The 16,548-nt window shown below is 34.7% G+C and overlaps 1 long non-coding RNA gene across 2 annotated transcripts in view; it reads right to left on the reverse strand.

Moving 5' to 3' along the window:
- LOC122712664 overlaps positions 1-16,548 on the reverse strand; it is a 67,448-nt gene that overhangs the window by 13,311 nt on the left and 37,589 nt on the right. The window contains exon 5 of one of the 2 annotated variants that reach the window (XR_006346377.1): positions 71-229. The exons of the other annotated variant lie outside the window; for it this stretch is intronic. This is a non-coding gene — a long non-coding RNA (uncharacterized LOC122712664). The remainder of the gene's footprint in view (positions 1-70; positions 230-16,548) is intronic. 2 annotated transcript variants of the gene reach the window in all.

Consider the following 16,548-nt stretch of genomic DNA (forward strand, 5'->3'; position numbering starts at 1 on the left):
TATTATAATATAATATATATATAATATTATTTAAAAATTATTTAATAAAAATAACATAGTTGATACTTACGTTTCTTAAATTTTATTTGTATCATTGTTCAACGAAGCTCCTTTTCTTTTGAAAAATTCTTATTGAAAATATTTTATCCTTCGGATTTCATCGTATTTTTTTCGAGATACCTTTTTTTATCTCTCTTATCTATTGGTATCTAAACATATTCGTTTGGCACTGAAAAAAAAAACCGATATTTGTGATTATTTCAATATATTAAGGAAACAGATAAAACGTTTCGCGTGCGTTGTTTATCAATATTATACTTATTAAATAGCATTACCCAACAATTTGTGAGCCAACTTTAACAATAGCTAAGTTCTTTCCTATGTTCCATATCCAAGATTATTAATAGTATATCGAGCCATTAAAAAAATATTGAAATAAGTGAAATCTCTAAACCTTGAAAAAAAAGTTCCAATATTACTTGCTTCGAACAATCTTCAAAATTTCATTTAAAAGTAAATTCTCAAAATACATTTAAATTACGATTAAAGAAAAAAAATACAAAAAATTACATTCTTATATTCGAGATATATATATGATCGTTTCGAAGAGAAAATTCAAAAAAAAAAAAAACATGGCTCTCAAAAATTTTCGATCGAAATCGAATTCAGAGATGGATAAAGAAGAATGATCGAAAAAAAAAAAAATTATAAAAAAGAAAAGAAAACTCGAGATCACGTGGGGAGGGAGGGGGGGGAGGGGAGGCGGCGTCGAGTGAAAGTGCAAGGATAGACGCTCGTTAGAACTGGATACTGTTAGTTAACGTGGCCAATAAGATGCAGGGCCGCTCATCAACCATTATTTATCGCGTGCAATTGCGAAAAATAGCTGCATCGTGCATCGATGCGCTTGGCTCCTCCGTATCTGCGTTTCAATTTCGTATTACGCAGCTCCATCGCTCTGTTTTGTGCGTTTCTATTAAAAAAAAAAAAAAAAAAAAAAAAAAAAAAAATCCCGACCGTTCCGCTACTCGGAATCCGCGCGTGCAGTCTTACGCCCGATTTACACTTACGAAAGAAGAAGTCGAAAGAAACGGTCGAGATCTTGTTTTTGATCGTGTTTGTCGATGTTTGATAAAATAAAAAAATTTTTCGTGAATTAAATTCATACAATTACGGATTAAACAGATGTCAGGATGTCTGCTCGTTTAAATAATGGAATATCTCTTATATTTTTTTTTTTTTTTTTTTTTTTAATAGAAAAATATATCGAATATATGCAATAGTTTCTTTTAGAGTTTCGGTGAAAAATATATTTTAATCAGTAGAAGAGAAAGGTTATGTTCGAAATTTTAAGATCGTTGAAACAGGAGGTGTAGATTTCTGTTGTTCTAATTAGTAAAAATAGTAGGTGGGTTACAAATCGATATTGGCATATATTTGTTCTTTTATATATTATCACTGTTGAGAATTTTTATTCGTAAATGCACGTTTGTGAATCGGGTTTTACGATTACCAAAAATGCTTTCGCGCTACGATTTCTTTTATGTCCTCGCGATTTATGATGTGTGTAGGCGTAGTTTAGAAAATATTTAAGATTTATTCGTTCGAGACTACGTTTATTTTTTCCATGTTTTCCAAAATTTCTTAAGATCCTTACAATATTTTCATTATTCCGTAATTGCGTCTATTTTTCTCGTACAATTTCGAAATTCAAAAGATTGAAATAAATAAATAAATATCGTGTATTTTAAATTATAAATATTGATAATGCAAATTAAATACGATATTGTTGAATGATCGTTATTTTAAAACGAATGCATCGATAAATGAATAATTTAATTTAATTTACGATGTTTTGAGTAGAAATAACATTTTTATTTTTTTTTTTCAATCACGATTTTTTATATACTTAAAAATTGGAAATACTTCCTTAAATATTATTAATTTTCCTTTCATTTCGGTTATCGGAAATTAATTTTGTACGAATTTTTAATTTTTCTTTTTTTTTCCAATTTCTTTAACAACAACAACGAGTCTCGAACGTATTCTCGTCCAACAACTTTGCGCTTGTGAACAAGAACAGTGGTGGAGGAGCGGCGAAGAAAAGACGCTCGTGATAACGATAAACGTATCAGCTCGTTCCCCTTTTTCCCTTTTGCCCCTTGCTGCAAACAGCTTTCCATTGTCGGTTGATCGCATAATGCACCAACATGGCTTTCCATTTACCACATCTTTCAAAATATTCCAACAATATATATATATATAACTTTTCATTTAAATTAAATCATTCTTCCAATAACGATTTGAAATTTTTTTTAATTATCGATCTATTACGATAATTCTTTTTTTGAAAAAGATATCGATTTCGAGAATTCGATCGATCGAATCCTTTCGTAATAATTTCTTAGAATTTAGAACGAAGAAAGAAGAAAGAAATAAAAAAAGAAAAGAGAGAGGAGGGGGAAAAAAAAAAAAGAAGGAAAAATTCATTTATCTACGAAGTTCGATCGCTAATATTAATGCATCTATTCTCAAGAATGACAAAGTAAGATAATGGAGTCGCTGAAATGTCCTCGAACCGGAGGAACCCTCTCACGGAAACGAATCTATTCTATCGATTCTCTAATCCATGCAAATTCTATGCGAAACGAAGGCAAACATATTTGTCATCTTATCAATGATAATAAGTATGTGTCTGCTGTCTCGGTAATTGTTCCGAGCGTGGAAATTTTCCTTGGACGTAATAATAATAATAATAATAAAAAAAAAAAAAAAAAGAAAAAGAAAAAGAAAAAGAAAATCATTTTTCTTTTTTATAACAAATCATAATAAAAATAAGAAAGTTCGGTCGTCTAAAATATAGATAAGTGAATAATGCATAAAAACAATTTACTCGTAATTGTACGAGTATAATTTCTTTTCTTTTTTTTTTTTTTTTTTTTTTTTTTTTTCGAACAAGAAAGAAGGAACGAAGATTACGAACGAATTTTGAAAGATGAAACATTATTATTTATTTCTGTATTATATCTTTCGTATCAATATTTTAATAATAATAATTAATTGAAAGGATTTATTGGATCAATCAGCCAACCAATTACCGATCTCTTTTCGTCTACGCCCCTCGCGCATGTATCTTTCGATTGGGATGAAAAAGGACCCGCCACATTTCATCACCCTCGACCTCCCATAGCGCACATTGGACGGGATGGAACCCTGGCCGACCAATGAACCATTTCAACGAAATTTCCCTTGGCTTGGGAAGAAGTAACAGGTGGATTCGATGGCGGATCAAATCGAACCATCTTGGAGTTCCATTCCAAGGAAAAGCACAATTTTTATTTTTTAATTTCAATTAAATAAAAGAATTTGAAAAATAATGGTTAATTACGCTCGAATCCGCTTCTCCCGCGGAGAATTGGTGGACAAAAAAGAGTTGAAAAATTATTGTTAGCGAAGAAAAAGAAAAAAAGAAAAAAAAAAGAATTGGAAAATTCTCAGAGAAATGAAAAATTGAAAGGAGAAAAATTCTCGACGATACTATAAGATCGATGGAAAAATCGATGGTCACGCAAATTGCGCAAAAGAAACGATAAAATGTCCTTCCCTGGCTCGCAATCAGTATCGAGCAATAAAGCGTCAAAGGAGTGATAGCAGCTAATAGACACGTTAACATCTTTATTCCATTCGTGGCACACCGTTTCCTAAACCATTTTCACTTACGTTCTAATGTAAATTGACTTTAATAAGCTTTCGTTGCGCTGGTTTCTAAAACGGGATTATCGTATACGTAATATCGTGGAAAATAAGCGAAGAAATTGAATAAATCTAGAAATTTGCCAATCACGTTAACCAATGTAAAAAAAATATACTTAGATCTTCTTCTCCAATTATTATAATTGGAAATATATATATATATATATATATATATATATAAGTACGTAGTGATAAATAATATCGATATAAAACATAAATTTTATCAAAGACAAAACGCGTGTGTTTTTGAACACATGTACTAAGGTGCAAATATTTTTCGTATGTATGTGTGTGTGTGTTTTTTTTTATGAAATTATACAAAGACGTATACACGATGAAAAAGATTTTATTATATTTATAATGCTATTCCAATTTTCAAATCGATAACTCGTTTAGTTTGTCATCCGGGCTTGAACAAATTTACACAAAGATCATTTTTCCCGCGGACGTTCGCAACTGCGACGTCAATTTCCACCGATCGATAATCCATCAAACGTTACGAATGTTACGTTCAAGCATGATTTCCTTTTTTTTCTTACGTTGCTGATATATTTTTCATATCATTCATCATCAATCCCACCCCCAAAAAAATAACAGATAATCGATTAAATCGAATCATCAACGAAGACGCATCTTAATCGATGTAAAATGAAATTTAAGAGCAAGAGTTTCCCATCCATGAAACATCGAAGAAGCTAATATATTACCTTTCCTACAATCCTGGATAAATCAATTCCACTTTTACTTCTGAAAATCCTTCCTTTGTTATCTTTATAATACCCATTCTCCATTAACCATTCGAGAAACGTAAGAGGAAAGCAAAACAAAACAGTATCACAATCTTCGATACGTACATTCCGCTTTCTCTCGTGCAAAAAAGTTTGAAAAACAAACTTCAACTCGCGAAGTTGGACTCGTCCTTATTGATCTCGACAACGATGCGCTTTCGCTTTTAAAAAAATTACCGGTCGGTAATTTTTCAACGTGCGACAAGTGCGGTCCGCCAACGCGCTCGCACACGATGCATGCGTGCATGTATATATATATATATATATATATGCACAGGTGGCCTTCCATTGGCCCGCTTCCCGGAGACATTTTCATCTGCGGTGAACAGCGAAGATCGTTGACCGTTACAGAGGTACAGGGAGATACCGATTAAAAAGTGAACGAACGTGAAACGAACGTGAGGAGGGAGGGAAAAGGACGGAGGAACGTGGAAGAGGTGAAGGAAAGAGAGAGAGAGGAGGAAGGTAACGCAACGTAATGGAAATGTGGATATGCGGTTGGCGCGTGCGCCTGCAGTAGGGCAGGGCAAGACGACAGCTGTTTCAGTCCTGAGGCAACATCAGTGTTGCACCTGCCTACTTGCCTGCTTGCCTGCCTGCCTGCTTGCTTGCTTGCTTGTCTGACTGCTTGCCCGCTTGCCTGCCTGCCCGCTTCCTTGCTCGCTTGCTACCTCGCTCGCCTGCTTGCTATATAACCACCTACCCACCTCTAAGCAGACTCTTCGTCTCTTATTAGGTTCACTGATCTCCCCTTTTTTCTCTTTTTTGTTTAGTCTGAAAAGGGGGCGAGGTGGACGTGAGATCGTGAGCGGATGATTGCTCTTTCTCTCGAACCGAAGGTCCATGGATGCTGGTGGGTTTTTTGGGTTCGAAGTTGCGGGGACTGAAGTGGTTTCTTGGAGTTGGAGTCATGACGAGGAAGAGAGAAGATGGTTTGGAAACGTTTAATTTTAGAGATTCTAGAAAAAGGTATATACTTTTTGGGACACGATTTTGAAATTCAAGAATGAAGATTTTTTTTTTTTTATTTAAACGGAGCTTTATTGGCGAAATTGCAACGAGTTTGAAGAGGTTTGACAAGGGAGGAAATCATCTATTTCGGGGAAATTGTGCTGGAAATTAGGCTCGTCTCGTGAAAATGATCTGCATCGAATCTAAATCCTCTAATTACACCGCGCTTCATAGACCGTGTATAATTTGAAATAGCCGGCATGCTTCAGATACACGTCTCGGGCGTAATAAATTTCATCCAGGTACACCTTTATGCAGCCCGAAAGACGGGCCTCGTAGCACGTGTTAAGAACTTTAACGCTTTATTTTCGGTTGCTGTATGCATAGTTGGGTGACGCCTAATGTATCGGATGTATCGGCGCCCGCATAAGCAAGCGTGGCACGCGTCACGACGCCTCGTCGCCGATAAACAAGGCGCTGGAAACCATAGGTAACGGGATTTAAAGACCTCTCTCTTCTTTCCCTCCATCTTGCTCTCCTAACATTTTATTTTCCCTTTTTGCTTGAAGTATTTTATTTTATTTTATTTTATTTTATTTTGTAAGAATTTTTATATCTCTTCGAAAGAGATGTTTGTTCGACGAGAGAAAATAAGTAAATTTGTTCGTGTTTGACATTACTTGTTCCACTTTTTAGAACAGTTTTCTTCTCACTTTCTGATAGAATTTGATTTATTTTATTATTATTCTAGAATTAAATGAGATTTATGATTAGGTGCGAGTGAATAACTTTTCTGGTTTCAAAAAAAGAAAGATCAAACTAGCAATTGTTTAAAATGCAAAAGTAATGGTTTCCTTTAAAACCATTGCTTGAATTAAACGTAAGGCAAATTATTATTGATAATAATATAATTATGGAATAATTTTTCAATTATTTGCAATAATAAAAAGAAAGAAAAGGGGGAAAGATTCGAAGGATTGAACGATCTGATTTAACGTATCGTTCGAGTCTTCGTCTACGAAAGCATCGATCGTGCATATCGATCGACGGATCCCGATTCATGTGGCAATAAGAGTGGCGACTTAGAAGGCAATCGCTGTCACTGAAGGCCTACTTCATGACGGAAGTTTCTTGGCCAATCAATCCGTCGATTCTTGGTCAACAGGTCACTCGGATCAAATGGAAGAGAAAATTAATGTTGCTCACCAACATGGAATGGCCTTTCATTTATTTACTCTCCCGACGAATCATCCATTATCCTTCGATTCAAAATTACGAGAAATTATATTCAAAATTACATCTGCTTTTCCCCCTTTTCTTTCAAATATTCCATCCATAGCATTCCTTTATGGATCACCTAATAACAAAGATATTTAAAATTCCACGTGTTTCTATACAAATAAAATTAGAAAACCTTTCAGGGAACATTTATTAATTTCAAAGAAATTGATAAAAACCCGATTCTTATCTCTCTGAATGGAAAAACAACAATTTCTACGTATGTACAATCAACGAAATTGTCGAACAAAATTCTTCGCTTCCCCTTAATCCAAAATCTACAGACGATTTTATTAGGAAGGGAAGTTGTCGTCGTACCCAAGTCACGCTAATCACGTGATTTATTAAATCTAATCGCACAAATTACGCTAATAAATTGAAACGACGGGACGAGTTTAAGTAACAAGAAATTTTCTCGTGTTATGCGCCAGACGTATCGTCCAGATGTATTTATACACGGAACAAGCTCGTTGTTTAGACCTAACTGTAACGACTCTTTCTCCTTACAAAAGGCGAGCGGTTCGTTCCTCGGATTCGGTCAACTGCGACCCTCGCCGCGATTTTTAAAAGAGAAATATTCCGAAAGTTTATACGCGGAGAGCAATTTACACAAGATAAATATAAACTTTATTGGAGAATATTTCTTACATGAGGAATAATTTAGAGGATTTGGTGAAATTAAGAAGAATCAGAAGATTCGTGGATCCTTTTTAAATTTGTATAAAAAGAAATTTTTTTTTATCTTTTACGTAGTGTAAAATTGCACTCGAAACGAAAGATTGGAACTTAATTGAAAATTTAAGGAAATGAATTTTATGTGAATTTCAAATTATTACGATATATAATATCATGTTACGAATAATTCTTGAAAAATGGGATAGAGAAAAAAAATAATTTCATCACGAATTCCTTTCAAAAACAGAGGACATCGCGTTAAAATCTTGATCATTCCTTAATTAATGAATTGGACTAACGACTTAAGAAATAACCACGAAATTTTAAAATGAAAAATAATTTCTGATCTATCTACTCTCTCCCGTTTCATGAGAAGATTTCGACAAAGATAATCGACCTGATAATAATTAATTAAAAATTATACTTTTAAATATGCGCTTAAAAAAAGAAGGGAATAATTAATCGTCCGATTAATTAAGACATTCGAAGCGATAAATTGATTAAATTATCGCGAGGGAGAAATAACGAATAAAAGAAAAAATAAGAGAGAAAAAGAAGTTTCCAATTTTTTTTTTTTTCTTTTTCAAAAAAACTATAATTATTCTTTGTGCGAATGAACGAACGAAGCTGCGCCCACGAACGAGGAGGCGATGACAGATGTTGCAGCCGCATTAGATAATTAATCTGATGGAAGGGAGAGGGATACGTCGAATGACGGGGCGTGGAGGGATGATTATCGAGCTCGTTTAGTTTTATTAGCTCGAGATGGCTAACCTCTCCTCTCCGTGCCCTTTTTCACCAACCACCCCCGTGATTTCTATCTAGTCTGGATATCTAAATTTATACAGCGAGACGCAGAGATCTTGTGAAAGATGCTTTAAAAGTGAAATCTGAACGAGATGGGATTCTCTTTGAACAGAACCTTGATCTTCTTCACTTTTCTCTTGTGTAAAATTTTCTCGTCTACGTTCGATGTTCATTGTTCTTATTTAAGGGATATTGTTTGGATGATGATAATTATTGATGAATTGAAAATTTGTCTTGTAAAAAATGCATTTTGTCTGATAAAGAAGGAAGAAAAATTCTCAACGACTCCTTCTAAACGCCAAATCATCCTCAATTCGCACCAAATTATCCAATATACTCATTCAAACTCGTCCAAACACACTTCCACTTTTGTTTCAGCAACAACGATCCCGCAAACTTCCTCTCGAGATCGATTCCAGGGAAGCCAATTGGAGCAAAAAGTCGGTGATCGATCAGCACGTGAGGAGGGTGAAAGTAAAAAGAAAAGAGGAAAGAGAGAGAGGATAAAGCCTGATTCAGATTAATCAATTGGATTGGAATTGGATCAATGTGAACTTATTATTAAAAATTTAACTTGAATTAACTTTTCAAATTTCTATTTGATTTTAATAAAAAAGTAATTTCGATTCAAATAACATGATTTTAAAATAATGAAAAATTGAAAAATCTACTTTAAAGTATAGTAGGTTAAAAAAATGTCTTATGCTTTCAATACCTTCATTGTGATGGGATATCTTTCAATCTTAAAAGATTGAAATATATTAAAATATACATCAAGTTGCATCACTAAATATCTAATTTATTTTTTTACTTTTGCTCGTTTTGCATCACTTTACGTGTTTGAGATAATGCTATTATTAAATTATAAAATTGTTCCACACAATTGTACAATTTGAAGCAATTTTTTTTCTTATTCTAAAAATTCTGACGTTCGAAAAAGATTTCAAAAATAATGATTTTAAAAATTATATTAAACCTATATCACCGATACGATATCAGCAAACACGAAAATTGGAAATTACGCAAGGTAGCAATTCCTTTCAAGTCAAGAAACAATAAACTTCAATTTTCCTTGAAAAATTGAAACTCTGATAAAATAACACGGTACGAATTACCATGGAATGTTTTAAATTATTTAACGACAAATGACAAGAGTGGAAAAGACGCTTCGAGTTAACTAAATAACAGGCTCATAATAAAAGTATAAATTACTTAACTGGAAATACTGAAAAGATCTTTCCAATTAAATAGATAAGAAAACGAGTTTCAAATTGGATAAAGTCAATGTATCCATTACAAAAATTTAAAAATAGATACACATAAAAATAAATAAAAAACGACCTGATTAAAAAATGATTAAAAAAAAAACTCCTGTTAATTAAATTCAGCCAAAATCTTGATTAAAAATCTAGAAAAAAAAAAGATGCTTATACAAATATCCCATCATAAATCATCGCAATTTAATAATAATAATAATAACAAAAAAAATCTCCAAATTCAGATTCAACTGAAACTCGACCAATCCCATCGATGCATAAAGGGAGAGAGACAGAGACAGACGGAATGAGGAGAAGGACAGAGTCAGGTCCACCCACGCTTGATGAGGGGGAGAAGGATAAACAAGCGATCTCCCCCTCGACTCGAAAAAGTTCCTCGGCCGGTTTCACGGCTCCCCCATCCCCCTTCCACTCCCTTCGACCGGGCTAAAAAGTGGAAGGGCCCTTTGGTAGCGTGGTGCCACGCACCCTGACATTATCTGCCCGGTTTATTATATAGGTACCTGGTGGCACGCGCCGGCCCCGGCAACAGCTGCTCTCGCGGCGAGCACCGGAGGTGGATGAATAAAGTGAGAGGCACACCTTGCTGCAGACGCGTGCCGCCAGCCTTCAAGATGTGAATACCGAGATCCTTCTTGCGTCTGGCCGTTGCCCTCCTGCCTCCATCTCGAGGAGGGACAAATTTCGCTTAGGAAATATTCCAATCCGATTTTTTACTTTTTGAAATGAATCTCTGCTCGAAGAGTTGAGTTTTTAAATTGATCCTTTGAATCGCGCGAAATTTATTCGTGTCTTCTCGTGTTTTCTCAGATTTCGTTAACTTTTGAGTTAAATTTGAAAGCGAAGATTTATCATTTCCTTGTTACAGAGTTTATTAACGTGAGAAACCTTGTTATCTGTCCTGATTTATCTTCAAAGGTCCATTGTATCGAACCTTGATCTTTTTCTAACTTATATAGCAACGCATATAATATTTCCTGTTGAGTGCATTTAAAATTAAATTATCGTCCTTATCCAAGTTTATCCCCCATCGCGGCAAAACCTAACCTAACCTCCTCTTAAGAATCTTCAACAAGAAACCTATACTTATTTCGAATACTCCTGGTATCCTTAAAAATATTAAAATTGTAGAAAAAAAAACTACAATTTATGATTATTATCATCATTGAACCAAACCTAACCTCAAACTTTTATTGTAGATCTTTTTATGGATGATGCGGTATGGACTCGTCGTTCTTTAAAACTCAACTTGCAGCAAAATTAACCTAACCTCCTCTTAAGAATCTTCCACGAGAATCCTATACTTATTTCGAATATTCCTAGCATTCTTAAAAATATTAAAATTGTACAAAAAGAAAATTTATGATTATTATCATCATTGAACCAAATCTAACCTCAAACTTTTATTGTAGATTTTTATGGATGATGCGGTATGGACTCGTCGTTTTTTAAAACTCAATTTGCAGCAAAATTAACCTAACCTCCTCTTAAAAATCTTCCACGAGAAACCTATACTTATTTCGAATACTCCTGGTATCCTTAAAAATATTTAAATTGTAGAAAAAAAACTACAATTTATGATTATTATTATCATTGAACCAAACCTAACCTCAAACTTTTATTGTAGATCTTTTTATGGATGATGCGGTATGGACTCGTCGTTCTTTAAAACTCAACTTGCAGCAAAATTAACCTAACCTCCTCTTAAGAATCTTCCACGAGAATCCTATACTTATTTCGAATATTCCTAGCATTCTTAAAAATATTAAAATTGTACAAAAAGAAAATTTATGATTATTATCATCATTGAACCAAATCTAACCTCAAACTTTTATTGTAGATTTTTATGGATGATGCGGTATGGACTCGTCGTTTTTTAAAACTCAATTTGCAGCAAAATTAATCTAACCTCCTCTTAAGAATCTTCCACGAGAATCCTATACTTATTTTGAATACTCCTAGCATCGTTAAAAATATTAAAACAGTACAAAAAAAAAAGAATATCGAAATTTACGATTATCATCATCATTGAGTCAAACATAACCTCAAAACCTTTATTATGGATCTCATTATGGCTGGCGCGATATAAACTCGGCGTCCTTTAAACTCAACCTTCGTGCGTGAAAGTAAAAGTGAAAAATTGCTTGAAAAATATCTGCGGACGTATCTGGGTTAAGAGGTAACGCGGTGGACGAGGTATGTTTTCATTGCTTTGTCAGTTTGTGTCTCGGTTCGAGTTCGAGTTGATAAAAAAATTTTTATGCAAGGATCTTCATCCGAGATGGAGAGCATTGTTTGGCCCAGGCAGTAGCAGGTGCTACTACCCTTCATGCCACGGGATGAATGCCGCGAGAGAGCCGACTTCTCTCGAACACACTCGCAAACACACAGGTCCCGCATCTGCAAGATGATCGCGCGATCCTCTCCTCTCCTCCCATAAATGCACCGCTCCCATTCACATCTCTTCGAGTATTTTTAATCAGCGTATTTATTGTTCTTTGTGTCGATATCGCATAGTTAAATGGACCATAGTTTCGCCATATTATCTTTTAATTGAATTTCAAAAATTCAAGTAAGAGGATGTCAGGTTGAACGTTGAGAGAATTTTCATTTAATTTACGATATTAGGCATTGTGTTTTTACGTGTTTGATTAACGATGGATGGATGAATTATTTTTTTCTTTTTTTATAATCGAATTCCAAAAATTCATTCGTCTTGGGAAAAAGAGATCGGTAGATTAATAATTTAATACGTTAAATAATTAATCTATCTTTCTAGTCTATCTATCACACGTACACAGAAAGGAATTAAAAACACTTAAACGCATTAATATTAATACGAGATTAATCGGGAAGATTACTCGACATAGATCGTCTAAGAACATAACCTAACTTAACCTAACCTAGTTAATTAATGGCCATCTTAAATCCTCCTTACCATATCGCGATATTAAAAAGATCCTTTCCTTCGATCTCTTCAAACTCAATTCATCTAATAAGAAAGAAGAAAAAGAAGAAGAAGAAGAAGAAGAACAATAAAGGAATATCGATCGACCTTTCGAACTGTGGCAAAACAACGAGATCTCGCGCCACGGAGATAAGATCTGATCTCTCATCTGCGACAGTGGCGCTACCTGGATCGTCCGTTTAAATTCATGGATGTCACCTGCTACCGCTGGTGGAAGGAGGCCGTGTCGTGGCTTTTTATCCGTGCCGCGGCGATACACGGCCACAGATGCATATCGACATCCGACGACAGGGTACCCCGGCCTCGGCACCGCCTCGAATTTCCCTGAGAACCGTTCATCATCCACTCGTAATCACACGTTCTCGATCGTGATAATGTTGCACAATGTAGCCGCCGCCGGTCTAATTAAGACAATCATCTGTGACAAGTTTTAAACGCACCGATCGGTTCGCGTTCTCGTTTAATGCTGATTATATACGTCCCTTGATTTTGATACGATATTTTTGGACCCGTAAAGGGTAAGTGTGAACGATTATTATTCGAAGCCAGTGCGTCTCAATATTTCTTTTTCGTCGAATTATTTTCAATTCCTCCTCGAATTCAGTTTAAAACAATTTAATTTAAGAAATATATGTTTTCTCGTTTTGTAACGTTCAAATTACTCGTTATATATTTGTGACAACGAGAAGAGAATTATTTGTATCTTTGGAATCTCAAGAATCAAAGGTTGAGAATCATTGTTTTAGAGTTGTAGGATGAAATTAAGTAGATAGATGGTTTAGGTAGAAGGCGTGAGTTACATCACTCGAGCAGGGAAATATTAATTAATTTTATTACGAATATATCGGATGGTAATTGAATTTCATCTAGACGAAAAGACATATTGTTATTAAAGGGGGGCGAAATTTGAATTGAAATTTATTCAAGAAAAAAAGAAAAAACCGAGAAGATATTTAAAATTTTTCTTTCGTCATTTCGTCAAAAATTGGGATCGACATCGTTTAAATATTAGATAAATTGTATCGAAATTGTTTTGAAACTTGGTATACATACATGTTCGTACATCTTTGGCGGATGGGACTGACAATAACCTACTGATCGAAGGCAGCTGGACCTTCCTCGAGTCATCTGCTTGTGTAGCTCGCGATGCGATAACTATTCCCCCTTCTCGCCACGACTGCATTAATGGATATTTATTATCGTCATCGAAGGTGGGCAGCCAGAAGACAGCTGACTCTGAGAGGAGAGGCGAGCAACGTTGGATGATGCGAAACAACGAGATAAATTGTTTCCATCGTTAATCTTATCTCACTTTTTATTCTACCAAAAAACTAGTATCAAAATACGTTTAACGTATTCTATTATTTTCAACCTGAACTTATCTTACTTTAAAAAAAAGTAAGCAGCTTTTTTTTAACGATATAGTTCATTTTATTTTAAGAAATAAATATTCCAATTTTTCTTTTATTCTTATCCCTATACAATTCAAACGATCAATATTTTCTTGCCAATCTAAACGTTTCAAACATTCGTTGAACAAAAAAGAAGAAGTCCAAACATTTCGTCGAATCAAGATGATCGCCAAAAAAAAAAAAAAAAGAAATATCCCGAAATTAATAAGAAAGAAAAAGAATAATTATATCAAAAACGTTATGCAACCGTGTACGATTTCGATTACCTCACATCGAGCAATTAATACACCTCTCTGCTGACCAGATAGAACGCAAATATTTGACGCAGCTAAAGTGTGCAATTCCATCCGGGGGTTTCTGTGTCGCTATGGTGGTTTTGGCACGCGCGTGCCACTCAGGCCACCGAGCAGTGTGGGAAGAGTACACAAGCGCGCGTGTAAATATACACAGAGGAGGAAAAAGGATAAAAAAAAAAAAAAAAAAAAAAAGGAAGATGGAAGAGATGATGGTATTATATCATCCGGAAAGGCGGGAAATGTTCACCATCGTGTTAATATCGGTGATCGGATAGGAAATTGTGTAGGGATGTTTAACGAGGGGGGTTGGAAAATGCCACGCTGTTAAAATGTCAGAACAGCATCCCTCTGATAGGATGTTACCCACTCTGGCGCCGACCTATTGTCGTTGTATAGTTCATCAAGTTACTTTGTCACGGTTTCGAGTCATCTTTACGCTTATGGGGGATCGAGGGGAGAAGCGTGAGATACGTAAAAAAGGCTTTCTCTTATTCTCACCCTCTTTTTTTTGCGGTGTACCTCGTTGGTGAAAGATGGTTAGCTTTTGGAGAGAAAGGGAAGGGAGAGGCGAATATTTATCTTTTTCGTATTTTTTTTGGAAAAATTTGTGAAAATTGAAGTTTTATTAATATTTTTTCCCTCGATAGTCGGTGTGGTTGTAACTTAATTTAGCTTAATTGAGAGGATGAAGAAAAATTATCCTTAGGGTCTTTTGTTATTAATAATTTTTACTTGGACAAATTTTTAGAGATCTTTTAGAATTTAGGGGGGGAAAGGAAAATTGAGAATATGAGAAAGATTTGATCGCATAGGTAGTACGATAAGGGAAACAGTTATATCGTTTCTTAGATGAAAGGTGGTGAAAATTTGTAAAATTTGTTTTTCATTAACAAATGAAAAAAACGATTGAATCGAGGAAAATAAAAGTTTCGTAACCTTCGAATGGTAGAGTTCTTTTATTCCGTTCAGTGAGAAACGATTGCGTTGCTTGGACGGATGAAACTTAGAAATCTTTGTTTTCGAGCGCGTTCACGCAGCATTCTGTCACGGTTCGAAGATGTTTTTAAATTTTAAGAAAAGGCTCGGCGGCATTCGCAAGAATCGCCTTTGTTCTTTCTGCTACACTGGCGTACCGTGAAACGGCGCCTTTTCTCGATGACGATTATAATTAAGCCGATTATACGATATCAAAAACAGATTCTCTGCTCGATAAATTATATTTCCAATTTTCTTATTAACTTTTTTAAAAAAAAATTTTTATTATTTCCATTATTTAATTCTTAGATTCGTTAGATTTAATTTTGAATTAGATGAAATATTAATTTAAATCTTTCATTTACATCTGTTTGTTTTTGTAATCATACGATTATCATATTATGTAATGAAATTCTGACTTGATTTTCATTTAAAAAAATATTTTTAATCATTCAACTTCATTGGCGATTAGATATCTTAACTTTTCTTTAGTATCGTAACATTTCTTTATAATTTTACGATATCAAAATAAGAGCGAAAGAAATTCAAGATTCGAGTTATCTTATTAAATTCATCAAAATTCTATAGAATTTTTTTACATGGAATAATTTATAATACGGTTACGACGAGATTGCAGATGTTTATGCGTTTATAGAAAATTTAAACGTTACAGGACGCACATAATATTTAAAAAGATATAAAATATTCAAAAAACCATAACAAACGATACTCAAACGGTAAAACAGATATTACTTCCTCTTTTTTTAGTTCTATTCTTAAAAATTTAAACTTGCGCTCGCAATCTTATCAATCTAACTTACTTACAATAGAAATACGAATGCTTGCTCATTTATGAAAAACTCTTCGAAACGTTCAAAAATCTGTACAACACGCGCAAAAAAAAAAAAAAAAAAAAGAAAGAAAAAATACATAAAACCTACGAAGCTACTATATTACTCAAAGGGTAAAACAGATTTTCGTTTCTCTACTTCCATCCGTGGAAAAAAATTCGCATAAACTCGATCCACTTACGATCCACAATACAAGATGAAAAACGTACCTAGACGCTTTCAAACGAGTGTTCCAGAACGAGAGGAGGACGGTCAGCCGAGCGGCGCACGGTCGAGTGTCGCATTTTTTTTCCCCGCTTCTCTGCGGACGTGGCCACCCACACACGAATCGCGTCTCGTCTATCGAAAGGAGGCGCGTGCACCTATCGGCGTGCAAATGTGTCCACCGGTGGTCGATAACGGGCAGAGACGCCGCAGACTGTAGGATGTTCATCGGACACCGTATATCCTGTTATTCGGCCTACTACTACGGAACGATGGATCGCGTCGCGTGGAGAAGAGAGAAAAAAAAAAAAAA

This window comes from Apis laboriosa, unplaced genomic scaffold, assembly GCF_014066325.1.
Source record: "Apis laboriosa isolate Shangri-la unplaced genomic scaffold, ASM1406632v1 scaffold204_cov149, whole genome shotgun sequence".
NCBI classification, from domain to species: Eukaryota; Metazoa; Arthropoda; class Insecta; order Hymenoptera; family Apidae; genus Apis; species Apis laboriosa.